The 13,038-nt window shown below is 42.4% G+C and overlaps 1 long non-coding RNA gene across 1 annotated transcript in view; it reads right to left on the bottom strand.

Annotated features, from left to right (window-relative positions):
• Positions 1-13,038, bottom strand: part of LOC137660155 (uncharacterized) — an 86,356-nt gene that overhangs the window by 58,028 nt on the left and 15,290 nt on the right. The gene's annotated exons all lie outside the window — the stretch shown is intronic.

Raw genomic sequence — 13,038 nt, 5'->3', positions numbered from 1 at the left:
TTAACGGAGGTTACATAGAATACAAACCGATCTGGTCAATAATACATTTCTCAAAGAAGGGCAGGATTAAGCCCTTTAGAGGCCCAAAGCACTTGATATTTTGAAGCTTCATATATATGTGTAATTCAAAATATTCACATAACGAGCAACACAATTTTAGTAATTAAAATCAAACGAAGCTATCAGTAACAGAAAACTTTTTTTTTTTCATTTTTTATACTTTCACTTTTGAAAAGTTTCCCCCTGCTTTTTATAACCGCGAAGTCTTCTAACAGATCCTCAAAACTGATCCAACGGAACACATCTGCTTTTATATTTAAGAGATAACGCATCCAGTTGTTCTAATGGGATTTTAATGCTTCAAATGAGAAAATGAGCTTTCAGCTGAAAAATTTGTGACCATTGATGTTAAAAGTATGCGAAAGTCAATGTCTACATTTGGAAAAGCACACTCAGTATTATCATCTTATAGCTATCAGCTGCGTTCGAAGGAATGAGAAGCAGGAACGTATAGGGGCACTCGAAGTTGATAGGATGTGTAACGGCTCCTTATTTATCCTTCCCCTTAGTGGATTAGACTGGGTATCAACAAAAAATTTTCATCTAAAATCAGAATGTAGCAAAAGGACAGAAAATTCGTATATTCTATATTCAACGAAAGGTTATAGATATTTTCAAATGCAAATTATCTTTCATAATTAGGATTGAGGTTTTTAGCGGAATGTTATTTTTGGCATTTAAACTATTGATTTGGAAATTAGCTTGTCAGGAACTATTCCAAGAGTTGACGACTATACAAAACAAGATCGCAAGGAGAAATTTCTTCCTTGAACTTCAAATTTTCCCCTTATTTGCATCATTTTGCTTATCTAAATTTGATTACCTTATTAGTAGATTACTTCAAACCCCACTTTACCTAAAACGCGATGGAAAAAATCTTATTCAGTTTAGTTTACCTATCAGTAATAATGTCCATATTAAACTTTAATTTCTCAACAAAGGCTTCCTTTGATACTTTATAGCTTAATTCAAAGTGCTACCAATATTGCTGCAATTTTTCCTGGCAGGAAAATCAGAATGTCACTTGATGGTAGGAGACGAGACGTCCGGGTACTAAAACGTCCACATTCGTTAAATCAAGGGAATTATCAGTTAACCCTTTTACCCCCAATGGACGTACTGTACTAGTACGTTTCACAAAACTCATCCCTTTACCCCCATGGACGTACTGTTACATCCTTACAAGAAACTGCTATTTAAATTTTTTTTTTTTTGCATATTTTGGATAACTTTATGAGAAACTTCAGGCATTTTCCAAAATAATGAGACCAACCTGACCTCTCTATGACAAAAATTAAGGCTGTTAGAGCAATTTAAAAAATATATATTGCAAAATGTGATTAAAAAAAAAAACGCCTGGGGGTTAAGGGTTGGAAAGTTCCAAATAGCCTGGGGGTAAAAGGGTCAACAGAAAACCTGTATACTTTTCCAATAAAATACTGAAAGATGCCTGTGCATTTCCATGTAAAATGCCTGCCTACATTTTTTGCCATTCAGATAACTAATAAGTTACTAATGCATAATATAATGAATACATTCCAACGATAATCACTGCATTATTAATGATTTCATATTAAGTCATTTAAATAAAACTATAAAAATCAGTCGTAAGTACAAATGAAGAACCTAATAACATTGGCTTTCATCATAGGGCTCAATACTACACAGTACAGCCACCATAAGGCACAATATTACACAGTATAACCACCATAAGGCACAATACTACACAGCATGGCCATAATAAGGCACAATACTACACAGTATGGCCTACTTAATGCACAGTATTGCACATTATAGCCACCATACGAGACAATACTGCACACACTGGCCATCATATGTAGGGTGACCATTCATTTGAGATGTGAAAGGGGGACCAGTATAACTAACAAGTAAATATATGCTACCATAATCCTAATATATATTGATATATAAATACACAGATGTAACTCTATCAAGACACTTACCCCAATTTAGGGGGTAACTTTACATAGAAAAAAAGGAGGGACTTTTCTTCTCTTAGCTCCGCCTAACCTGACAAGGGATTCAGCTGAGTTTGGCTGGTACTGCTAGGGTGCCACAGCCCACCCTCCCACATTATCCCCCACAAAGGAAACTTCATATGCGAAATCCCCTACTGCTGCTACCTCAGCTGTCACCAAGGCGACCGGAGGAAGGAGCAAGGCAGGGCCTATCGGAACTGCGTCATAATAGCTTAACCCTCATTATTATTTCTAGCAGACACTTTTGCCTCTCTCACATCTAATCCTCCTATCATATATAGCTTTCTTCACTCCATCCATCCACCCATACCTTGGGCTCCCTCTTTTAAATCTACCATCAACTCTTGCATTCATCCCCTTCTTAGCAATGGCTATTTTCCATTCTCTACATGGCCAACCACCTTAATACATTCTTATCCACTAAAGCTGTTATTCATTTCTTACACTCGTTCTCACCCTCACTACTTCATTCCTAACTCCTAACCCTATCTAAACAAGATACACCAGTCATACTCCTCAATCACTTCACCTCAAACACATTCAATTTCTGTCGCTATCACTTTCATTCCTCTAAACTCCAATCCATACATCACAGTTGGTACAATCACTTTCTCATACAGAACTTCTTTTCTTTACCACTCCCTTCACTGCCCCCAACACTTTACATCCTTCATTCACTCTCTCACAAACATCTGCTTTCATTCCACCATTTGCTGCACCAAAAGACCCCTAGTCCTTAAACTGATCTACTTCCTCAAGTAACTATCCATTCAACATGACATTCAACCTAGCACCACCCTCCCTTCTCGTGCATATCATAAGCTTTACTCTTACCCACATTAATTCTTAACTTCCTTCTCTCACATACCCTCCCAAACTCTGTCACTAATCTACCCAGCTTCTCCTCCGAGTCTAAAACCAATAACAAATCATCCACAAACAACAACCGATTCACTTCTCACTCACGATCCCTCTCATTTATCAGTTTCAATCTTCGACCAAGCACTCGAGCATTCCCCTCTCTCACAGCTCCATCAACAAACAAATTGAACAGCCATGGTGAAGTGCCACATCCCTGTCTCGCCACACACTCACTTCATTTCCTATCCTAACACACGCTTTACTGCCTATGTATAAACTCTTCACTGCTTGCAACAGTCTTACACTAATTCCATATAACCATCACATTCCACATCGCTTACCTATCAAGTCCATCATAAACTTTCTCCAGATCCATATATACAACATACACCTCCTTGCCGTTTGCTAAATACTTTTCGCATATCTGCCTAACTGTAAAAATCAGATTCATAAAACCCCTTCTAAAACCACTCTGTACTTCTAAGATTACATCCTCTGTTGTATCGTTAATCCTAATAATTAGCACTCTACTATTACACTTTTCCAACTACAGAACAAACTAATACCCCTTGAATGCACATCTCCCTTACCTTTGTATAGTGGAACATTAGATGCACACACACAGTCCACTGGTACCATTGACAACATAAAACATATATAAAACTATCTCACCAACCATTCAAGTACAGTCACACACCTTTCCTTCAACATCTCGGCCCTCAAGCCATCCATAACAAGTGCTTTTCCTTCTCACGTTCCAGCTAGTGCGACTGATTTTGGATTAAGTTACTGGGTCAGTTATTTTGCGAGTTGTCTAATTGAAAGGGAAGATGCATGTAAGCAACCCTCAAGCAACACACAAAATTATCGGTGAAGAGGCCATTCAGGCAACGGCCTTTTTGCCGACAACTTCATAAACGATTCAAATTTTGAATTCATAAACTGAATCCAGATGAATCATATTAAGCAGATGAATAGTAAAATATATGGAAAATTAAGAAAATATGGTACAAGTAAGAATGGAAGAAGAAAATGAGATATGGGGAAAATTAGGAAATTGTCCGTGAAGAGAAGATTTTTGTTACGGACACCCTTGTCACCGATGATAATTCCATTAACTTCAGATTTCGAATTTATAGATTAAATCTAGATGAATCAGATTCTATGAATGAATCATAAAATATATATGGAAATTAAGAAATATAGTACAAGTCAGTGTGGAGAAATAAAAAGCAATGCGGGGAAATTATCTGAGAATAGACAATCTTCATGTTTGACTGCTACTCGAATAGTATTATTACAAAAAGCTAAGCTATAACCTTAGTTGGCAAAGCAAGATACTGTAAGCCCAAGGGCTCCAACAGGGAAAAATAGCCCAGTAAGGAAAGGAAATAAGTACATAAACTAAAAATGAAGTACTGTAATAAAAAAGCAAAATAGAATATTTTCAGAGCAGTACCAACCTTAATTTAGATCATTCATATATAAACTATAAAAAATTAAGTGGAAGAGAAATAAAATAGAATAGTGTGTTAGAGTGTACCCTCAAGCAAGAGAACTCTAACCCAAGAGCTGTGACACTACCCAAGACTAGAGAACTATGGTTTGATTTTGGAGTGTCCTTCTCCTAGAAGAGCTGCTTACCATAGCTAAAGAGTCTCTTCTACCCTTACCAAGAGGAAAGTAGCCACTGGCCCATTACAGTGCAGTCAGTAGTTAACCCCTTGTGTGAAGAATAATTGTTTGGTAATTTGAGTGTTGTCAGGTGTATGAGAACAGAGGAGAATCTGTAAAGAATATGCCAAACTATTCGGTGTATGTGTGGGCAAAGAAAAGGTGAACAGTAACCAGAGAGAAGGATCCAATGTAGTACTGTCTGGCCAGTCCAAGGACCCCATAACTCTCTAGCGGTAGTGTCTCAACAGGTGATTAGTGCCCTGGCTAACCTACTACCTATAAAACAATAAAAGTGAAGATGTCATTATAAAAAGTTAATGGCTTTCAGATGACCCACTTCTGAAATAAATCTAAAAATACCGCTAGAAAAGTATGACACGTCTATGAATTTTGACAAAGATGAACCTGTCATCTTTATCCTGAGCCTCAAATAGATAATGCATATGTTTCCTTTGAAGAGGGGGGATTCCATCAACAAATGCCTCACTGTCAAGGGTACCAAACAGTCATTGCAATATGGCTGGTATTTGCAACAATATAGGATTACTTAACCCTTTTACCCCCAAAGGACGTACTGGTACGTTTCACAAAAACCATCCCTTTACCCCCATGGATGTCTCGGTACGCCCTTGCAAAAAAAATGCTAAAAAAATTATTTTTTTCATATTTTTGATAATTTTTTGAAAAAATGTTATTTTGATAAAATAAATTTTTGAATATACTTACCCGGGGATTATAATAGCTGCAACTCTGTTGCTCGACAGAAAACTCTAAGGTAAAACTCGCCAGCGATCGCTACACAGGTTGCGGGTGTGCCCAACAGCGCCATCTGTCGTCCAGATACCCAGTACTCAATGTAAACAAAGACTCAATTTTCTCCTCGTTCCACTGCGTCTCTATTGAGGAGGAAGGGAGGGTCCTTTAATTTATAATCACCGGGTAAGTATATTCAAAAATTTATTTTATTATCAAAATAACATTTTTCAATATTTAACTTAGCCGGTGATTATAATAGCTGATTCACACCCAGGGGGGTGGGTAGAGACCAGCAAAAAATGTTTACATTATTATGAGCTAAGAGTTTTTATTTCATTTTAGAAGTTATCAAAATAACAAAAACAAAATAAATAGGTACCTGGTAAGGAAGTCGACTTGAACAATTACTCTGCCTTTTTAAGTACGTCTTCCTTACGGAGCCTCGCGATCCTCTTAGGATGCTGATCGACCCCTAGGATCTGAAGTATCAAGGGTTGCAACCCATACAACAGGACCTCATCAAAACCCCTAATCTAGGCGCTCTCAAGAAATGACTTTGACCACCCGCCAAATCAACCAGGATGCGAAAGGCTTCTTAGCCTTCCGGACAACCCAAAAAACAACAATAAAAACATTTCAAGAGAAAGATTAAAAGGTTATGGAATTAGGGAATTGTAGTGGTTGAGCCCTCACCCACTACTGCACTCGCTGCTACGAATGGTCCCAGTGTGTAGCAGTCCTCGTAAAGAGACTGGACATCCTTAAGATAAAAAGACGCGAACACTGACTTGCTTCTCCAATAGGTTGCGTCCATTATACTTCGCAGAGATCTATTTTGTTTAAAGGCCACGGAAGTTGCGACAGCTCTAACTTCGTCTGTCCTTACCTTCAGCAATGCTTGGTCTTCCTCACTCAGATGGGAATGAGCTTCTCGTATTAAGTCTGATAAAATAGGATAAAGCATTCTTTGACATAGGCAAAGATGGTTTCTTAACTGAACACCATAAAGCTTCAGAAAGGCCTCGTAAAGGTTTAGTTCGTTTGAAATAGAACTTAAGAGCTCTCACAGGGCATAAGACTCTTTCTAGTTCATTGCCAACCATATTCGATAAGCTGGGAATATCGAACGATTTCGGCCAAGGTCGAGAAGGTAGCTCGTTTTTGGCTAGAAAACCAAGTTGTAGTGAACATGTAGCCTTTTCTGACGAAAATCCGATGTTCTTGCTGAAGGCATGAATCTCACTGACTCTTTTAGCTGTGGCTAAGCATACCAGGAAAAGTCTTTAAGGTGAGATCTTTCAGGGAGGCTGATTGTAGCGGCTCGAACCTGTCTGACATGAGGAATCTTAGTACCACGTCTAAATTCCAACCAGGCGTAACCAAACGACGCTCCTTCGTGGTCTCAAAAGACTTAAGGAGGTCCTGTAGATCTTTATTGTTGGAAAGATCTAAGCCTCTGTGACGGAAGACTGATGCCAACATGCTTCTGTAACCCTTGATAGTGGGAGCTGAAAGAGATCGTTCTTTCCTCAGGTATAAGAGGAAGTCAGCTATTTGAGTTACAGAGGTACTGGTCGAGGATACAGATAGTGACTTGCACCAGTTTCGGAAGACTTCCCACTTCGATTGGTAGACTCTAAGGGTGGATGTTCTCCTTGCTCTAGCAATCGCCCTGGCTGCCTCCTTCGAAAAGCCTCTAGCTCTCGAGAGTCTATCGATAGTCTGAAGGCAGTCAGACGAAGAGCGTGGAGGCTTTGGTGTACCTTCTTTACGTGTGGCTGACGTAGAAGGTCCATCCTTAGAGGAAGAGTTCTGGGAACGTCTACTAGCCATCGAAGTACCTCGGTGAACCATTCTCTCGCGGGCCAGAGGGGAGCAACTAGCGTCAACCTTGTCCCTCCGTGAGAGGCGAACTTCTGCAGTACCTTGTTGACAATCTTGAACGGTGGGAATGCGTATAGATCTAGATGTGACCAATCTAGGAGAAAGGCATCTATATGAATTGCTGCTGGGTCCGGGATTGGTGAGCAATATATTGGGAGCCTCTTGGTCATCGAGGTTGCGAAGAGATCTATGGTTGGTTGGCCCCAAGTGGCCCAAAGTCTCTTGCATACATCCTTGTGGAGGGTCCATTCTGTTGGAATTACTTGTCCCTTCCGACTGAGACAATCTGCCATGACATTCAAGTTGCCTTGGATGAACCTCGTTACTAGCGATATGTTTAGACCTTTTGACCAGATGAGCAGGTCCCTTGCGATCTCGTACAACGTCAGTGAGTGGGTCCCTCCTTGCTTGGAGATGTACGCCAAAGCCGTGGTGTTGTCCGAGTTCACCTCCACCACTTTGCCTTGAAGGAGAGACCTGAAGCTTTTCAAGGCCAGATGTACTGCCAGTAGCTCCTTGCAGTTGATATGCATTGTTCTTTGACTCGAGTTCCATATTCCCGAACATTCCCGACCGTCTAATGTCGCGCCCCAGCCTACGTCCGATGCGTCCGAGAAGAGAACGTGGTTGGGAGTCTGAACAGCCAGGGGCAGACCCTCTCTGAGGCTGATACTGTCCTTCCACCACGTCAGGCAAGACTTCATCTTCTCGGAAATGGGGATCGAGACCGCTTCTAGCGTCTTGTCCTTTTTCCAGTGAAATGCTAGGTGATATTGAAGAGGACGGAGGTGTAGTCTTCCTAATGACACAAACTGTTCCAGGGATGATAGCGTCCCTATCAGACTCATCCACTTTCTGACTGAACATCGTTCCTTCTTCAGCATGTTCTGGATGCATAACTGGGCTTGGCTTGTTCTGGGGGCCGACGGAAAAGCCCGAAAAGCTAGACTGTGAATCTCCATCCCTAAATACACAATAGTTTGGGATGGGACCACTTGTGACTTTTCCATATTGACAAGGAGACCCAATTCCTTGGTCAGATCTAGAGTCCACTTTAGATCCTTCAGACAGCGACGACTGGAAGAAGCTCTGAGAAGCCAGTCGTCCAAATAGAGGGAGGCTCGGATGTCCGCTAAATGAAGGAATTTGGCTACATTCCTCATCAGCCTCGTAAACACAAGAGGAGCTGTGCTTAGGCCAAAGCACAGGGCTTGAAACTGGTAGACAACCTTTTCGAAAACGAATCTCAGAAAAGGTTGGGAGTCCGGGTGGATGGGGACGTGGAAGTAGGCGTCCCTTAGGTCTAAAGAGACCATCCAGTCTTCCCTTCTGACCGCTGCTAGAACCGACTTTGTGGTCTCCATGGAGAACGTCTGCTTTGTGACAAAGACATTCAGCGCACTGACGTCTAGCACCGGCCTCCACCCTCCTGTCTTCTTTGACACCAAGAAGAGGCGGTTGTAGAATCCCGGGGTTTGATGGTCCGAGACTTTGACCACCACTCCCTTCTCTAGTAAAAGAGACACTTCCTGTTTCAAGGCTCGTCTCTTGCCTTCCTCTCTGTACCTGGGAGAGAGATCGATGGGAGACGTTGCTAGAGGGGGTTTCCGTACAAACGGGATCTTGTACCCCTCTCTGAGCAACTTCACAGATTGAGCATCTGCGCCTCTCTTTTCCCAGGTCTGCCAGAAGTTCTTGAGTCTGGCTCCCACTGCTGTCTGAAGAAGCTGGCAGTCAGACTCTGCGCTTAAAGGACTTGGTTCCTTTCTTCTTTCCTCGTTTCCCTTCTTCACGAGCACCTCCTCTGCTGGAGGCTCTGCCACGAAAGGGCGGAATAAAACGGGACGCTGGAGTGTCCATCCTTGGTCTAGCTGACAAGGTAGGCAAAGGGGTGGCTTTGCGAGCGGAGGACGCAACAAGATCGTGAGTGTCCTTCTGTATCAAAGAAGCGGCAATTTCCTTAATCAGGTCTTCTGGAAAAAGGCACTTGGAAAGAGGAGCAAACAGAAGTTCGGATCTCTGGCATGGTGTAACTCCAGCTGAAAGGAATGAGCATAGGTTTTCACGCTTCTTAAGGACTCCGGACACAAATGATGCAGCAAGCTCATTAGACCCATCACGTACGGCCTTGTCCATGCAGGACATAATGAGCAAGGAAGTCTCCTTCTCTGTCGGAGAGATCTTTCTGCTTAGAGCTCCTAGACACCAGTCTAAGAAGTTAAAAACTTCGAAGGCTCTAAAGATACCTTTCAAAAGGTGGTCCAGGTCCGAAGATGACCAACATATCTTTGAGCGTCTCATGGCAAGGCGGCGGGGAGAGTCTACAAGACTTGAGAAGTCGCCCTGGGCAGAGGCAGGAACTCCCAAGCCGAGAACTTCTCCCGTGGCATACCAGACGCTCGATCTAGAAGAGAGTCTAGCAGGGGGAAACGTAAAAGCTGTCTTCCCTAAACTCTTCTTGGACTGCAGCCATTCTCCTATCACCCGCAAAGCTCTCTTGGACGAGCGTGCGAGGACGAGTCTAGTAAAGGCAGGAGTGGTTGACGGCATGCCTAACACAAACTCTGACGGAGGAGAACGCGGAGCCACAGAAACAAACTGGTCCGGAAACATCTCTTTGAAAAGGGCCAAAACTTTTCTAAAGTCCAAAGAGGGTTGCGTAGACTTAGGCTCGTCCAGTTCTGAATGCGGTTCATCTACGTGTGCAGCAACATCATCATCAGAAAGTCCCTCATCCGATAACTGATGAGGGAACGGCAACGGAGTGGGTAACGGCTGGATAGCTGAGTCCGGTCGCACGGGTGCATGCGTGACTGAGCCGGACGCAACGTCATGGAACTGTTGCCCAGTCTGTGAGCTGGGAACAACCATAGCAGCGTGGGGACGCACAGCGTCTACTCCAGACTGTCTGGACTGATGTGGGTGAGCAGTGGCAACCACACTGGGTTGCGGAGGTTGACGCACCGCGTCAAAACAAAACAACTCTGACGGTTGTTGAACCTCACGAACGTCAACGGAGACCTCCGTGCTTCGCTGAACGTCAACATGCGGCTGGCAGATCACACTGGAACGCATGGGTGGCGGAACTCTCTCAACTGGTGTGCGTGAGAAGGTTACCTCAGCGTCCACAGGACGCACAACCGATCGTGTGGGCGGTTGTAGGCAAGGAGCTGCACTAGCTGGTGAGGCAGCAACCTTCTCCGCACGAAAGTCCTGCATAAGAGACGTTAGTTTAGACTGCATGTCTTGCAGTAGAGACCACTTAGGGTCTACAGGAGCAGGTGCGGCGACAGACGGTGTAACTGTCTGAAGCGGTACCGCTTTGCCTCTCTTAGGAGGTGAGCAGTCATCGGATGACTGCAGCGAGTCCGAACTGACCCAGTGGCTACAACTGGGCCGTTGGACTTGTGCGGAAGGGACCGACTTGCGCTTTAACGGTCGTGAGACCTTGGTCCAGGGTTTCTTGCGAGAAACACCTTCCGAAGACGAGGTATAAATGGGCTCTCTCGTCTTAGTTAGGCAGGGGCGATCTTAGGTAGATACGCCCGATACCACGGAGGGAACGTCTGTTCGCTGATTAAAGCCTCTCGAACCCATTTGTCGTACGACATTGCTTCTCCCCTGGACTTGGGAGCTTGCAAGAGGTCCCGGACTAGGAGGACGACAGGCACGAACAGACGAACCCTCAAGCGCAACACTATCCACAACACTTTATCACTTCCCACTGCACTTTTGCACTTCAGCTCCTTCACATCCGCCATAAGTTGATTACGGTCACTAGCAAGGGACTCAACTCTCTCACCCAGAGCTTGGATGGCACGCATCATATCAGCCATCGAAGGTTCCTGAGTGCCAGAAGGGGGATTAGGAGCAACCACTACAGGGGAAGGAATAGGTTGTGGGGCATGAGGAGAGGAAATATCAAAAGAACGAGAGGAACTTCTCCTAACTCTATCTCTCTCTAGCCTACGTGTATATTTTTGGAATTCGATAAAATCGAATTCCGAAAGCCCAACGCACTCCTCACACCGATCTTCCAATTGACAGGTTTTATCCCGACAATTGGAACAAACAGTGTGAGGGTCGATAGAAGCCTTCGGAAGACGCCTTGAACAGTCCCTAGCATTGCACTTCCTAAACTTTGGGACTTGTGAAGGGTCAGCCATTTTGAATTGGTCAAAGGGGAATTCAAAAAACTATCAAAAAGTCATCAACAAAGAATCCGTTATCAAAAAGAGTTCAAGGATTTGTGTGAAGAGAAAGCCTGCACAGCGAAAGCTCAAAACTAGAATAATGTACTTCACCAATAGTTGTGAAAAAACTCCAGTTTAGCAACAGCGAGTAAGTACGTCTTGTCGATAGCACGACAGAGAGAAAATTGAGTGTTTGTTTACATTGAGTACTGGGTATCTGGACGACAGATGGCGCTGTTGGGCACACCCGCAACCTGTGTAGCGATCGCTGGCGAGTTTTACCTTAGAGTTTTCTGTCGAGCAACAGAGTTGCAGCTATTATAATCACCGGCTAAGTTAAATATTGAAAAATTCAGGCATTTTCCAAGAGAATGAGACCAACCTGACCTCTCTATGACAAAAATTAAGGCTGTTAGAGCAATTTAAAAAAAATATACTGCAAAATGTGCTGGGAAAACAATAACCCCCTGGGGGTTAAGGGTTGGAAATTTACAAAGAGCCTGGGGGTAAAAGGGTTAAAATGTTTGACAAAGAATACCTAAAAGTTATAAGATGGAAAAAATATGCAGGGAGGAAAATAGAATTAAATTTATAGAAAAAATATGCTGGGAGGAAAATAGAATTAAATTTATGGAAAAAATCTGACAAAGAGAAAAAAACAGAAAACTATAAATTTCCACTAGCACCAGGACCTTATTTGGAACACCTTACTTAAATTCTATTAAAGATGTATTCTCAACTTTTTTTCTATAATATACAGTAGCTGAAGTAGTTTACTTTCAATTGACAAACAATTTTGAATATTTTGCAAAATTATCACACAAACAATAGAGGGAAAAAAATGGAAATTTCTGGACTTAAAGAGTATTCAATGGTGCTGTGAAGGGAGTAGAAATCTATCAGGCTGTTCAAGGAGTTGAGGATAGACACTACATTGATAACTCCAAATAAAGGCCTTTATATCAATGAAACCACAGATTTTACTAATTCTTTCCTCTAACCCTTGAAGAATAATAATTCTCTCATACCCTGATGAGATATTTTTAACTTGAGATTGAGAAAGATATAGGGAGAATGGGCATACTAGTCCTAAACCCTTCTTCCCAAGCCCACCCACAGTGAAGGTCTAAATCAGTGGTTCCCAAACTGGGGGGCGCGCCCCACTAGGGGGGCGTGAGGACGATACAAGGGGGGCGTGAAGTCATCTGCTCGAAATTACTTGTTTAATAGAATAATGAAATCATTAAAAGAACAAATATCTGTCATTACATACATGCATCCATCTCGCTAAATTTGACCAGAAATTGTGCCTTAGTCTCATAAGTATTTCCAAATATTATATGCCATGTTTTCAAATTATCTATTCTTAAAATTGCAACTCAATTTTGCCAATTTGCTAATGTTCAAACTTTTTTTCGCTCACTTTGAACCAAATGTTTCGTTTTTAGTTACTGGAATGTACTATTATTTGTTTGAGTGGCTTTCATTATTAAAATGTAATACAAACAGAAATCTGTTTTCCTGTACAATGCTAGGAAATAAATGTAAGAATCATTTCATATAAAAAAAAAAAGAGAGGAGTGGGGGCGTACGGGTCTACTGGAAGC

The sequence above is a fragment of the Palaemon carinicauda genome, chromosome 20, assembly GCF_036898095.1.
Source record: "Palaemon carinicauda isolate YSFRI2023 chromosome 20, ASM3689809v2, whole genome shotgun sequence".
Classification (NCBI taxonomy): domain Eukaryota; kingdom Metazoa; phylum Arthropoda; class Malacostraca; order Decapoda; family Palaemonidae; genus Palaemon; species Palaemon carinicauda.
This window is presented reverse-complemented; position numbering and strand designations above follow the sequence as displayed.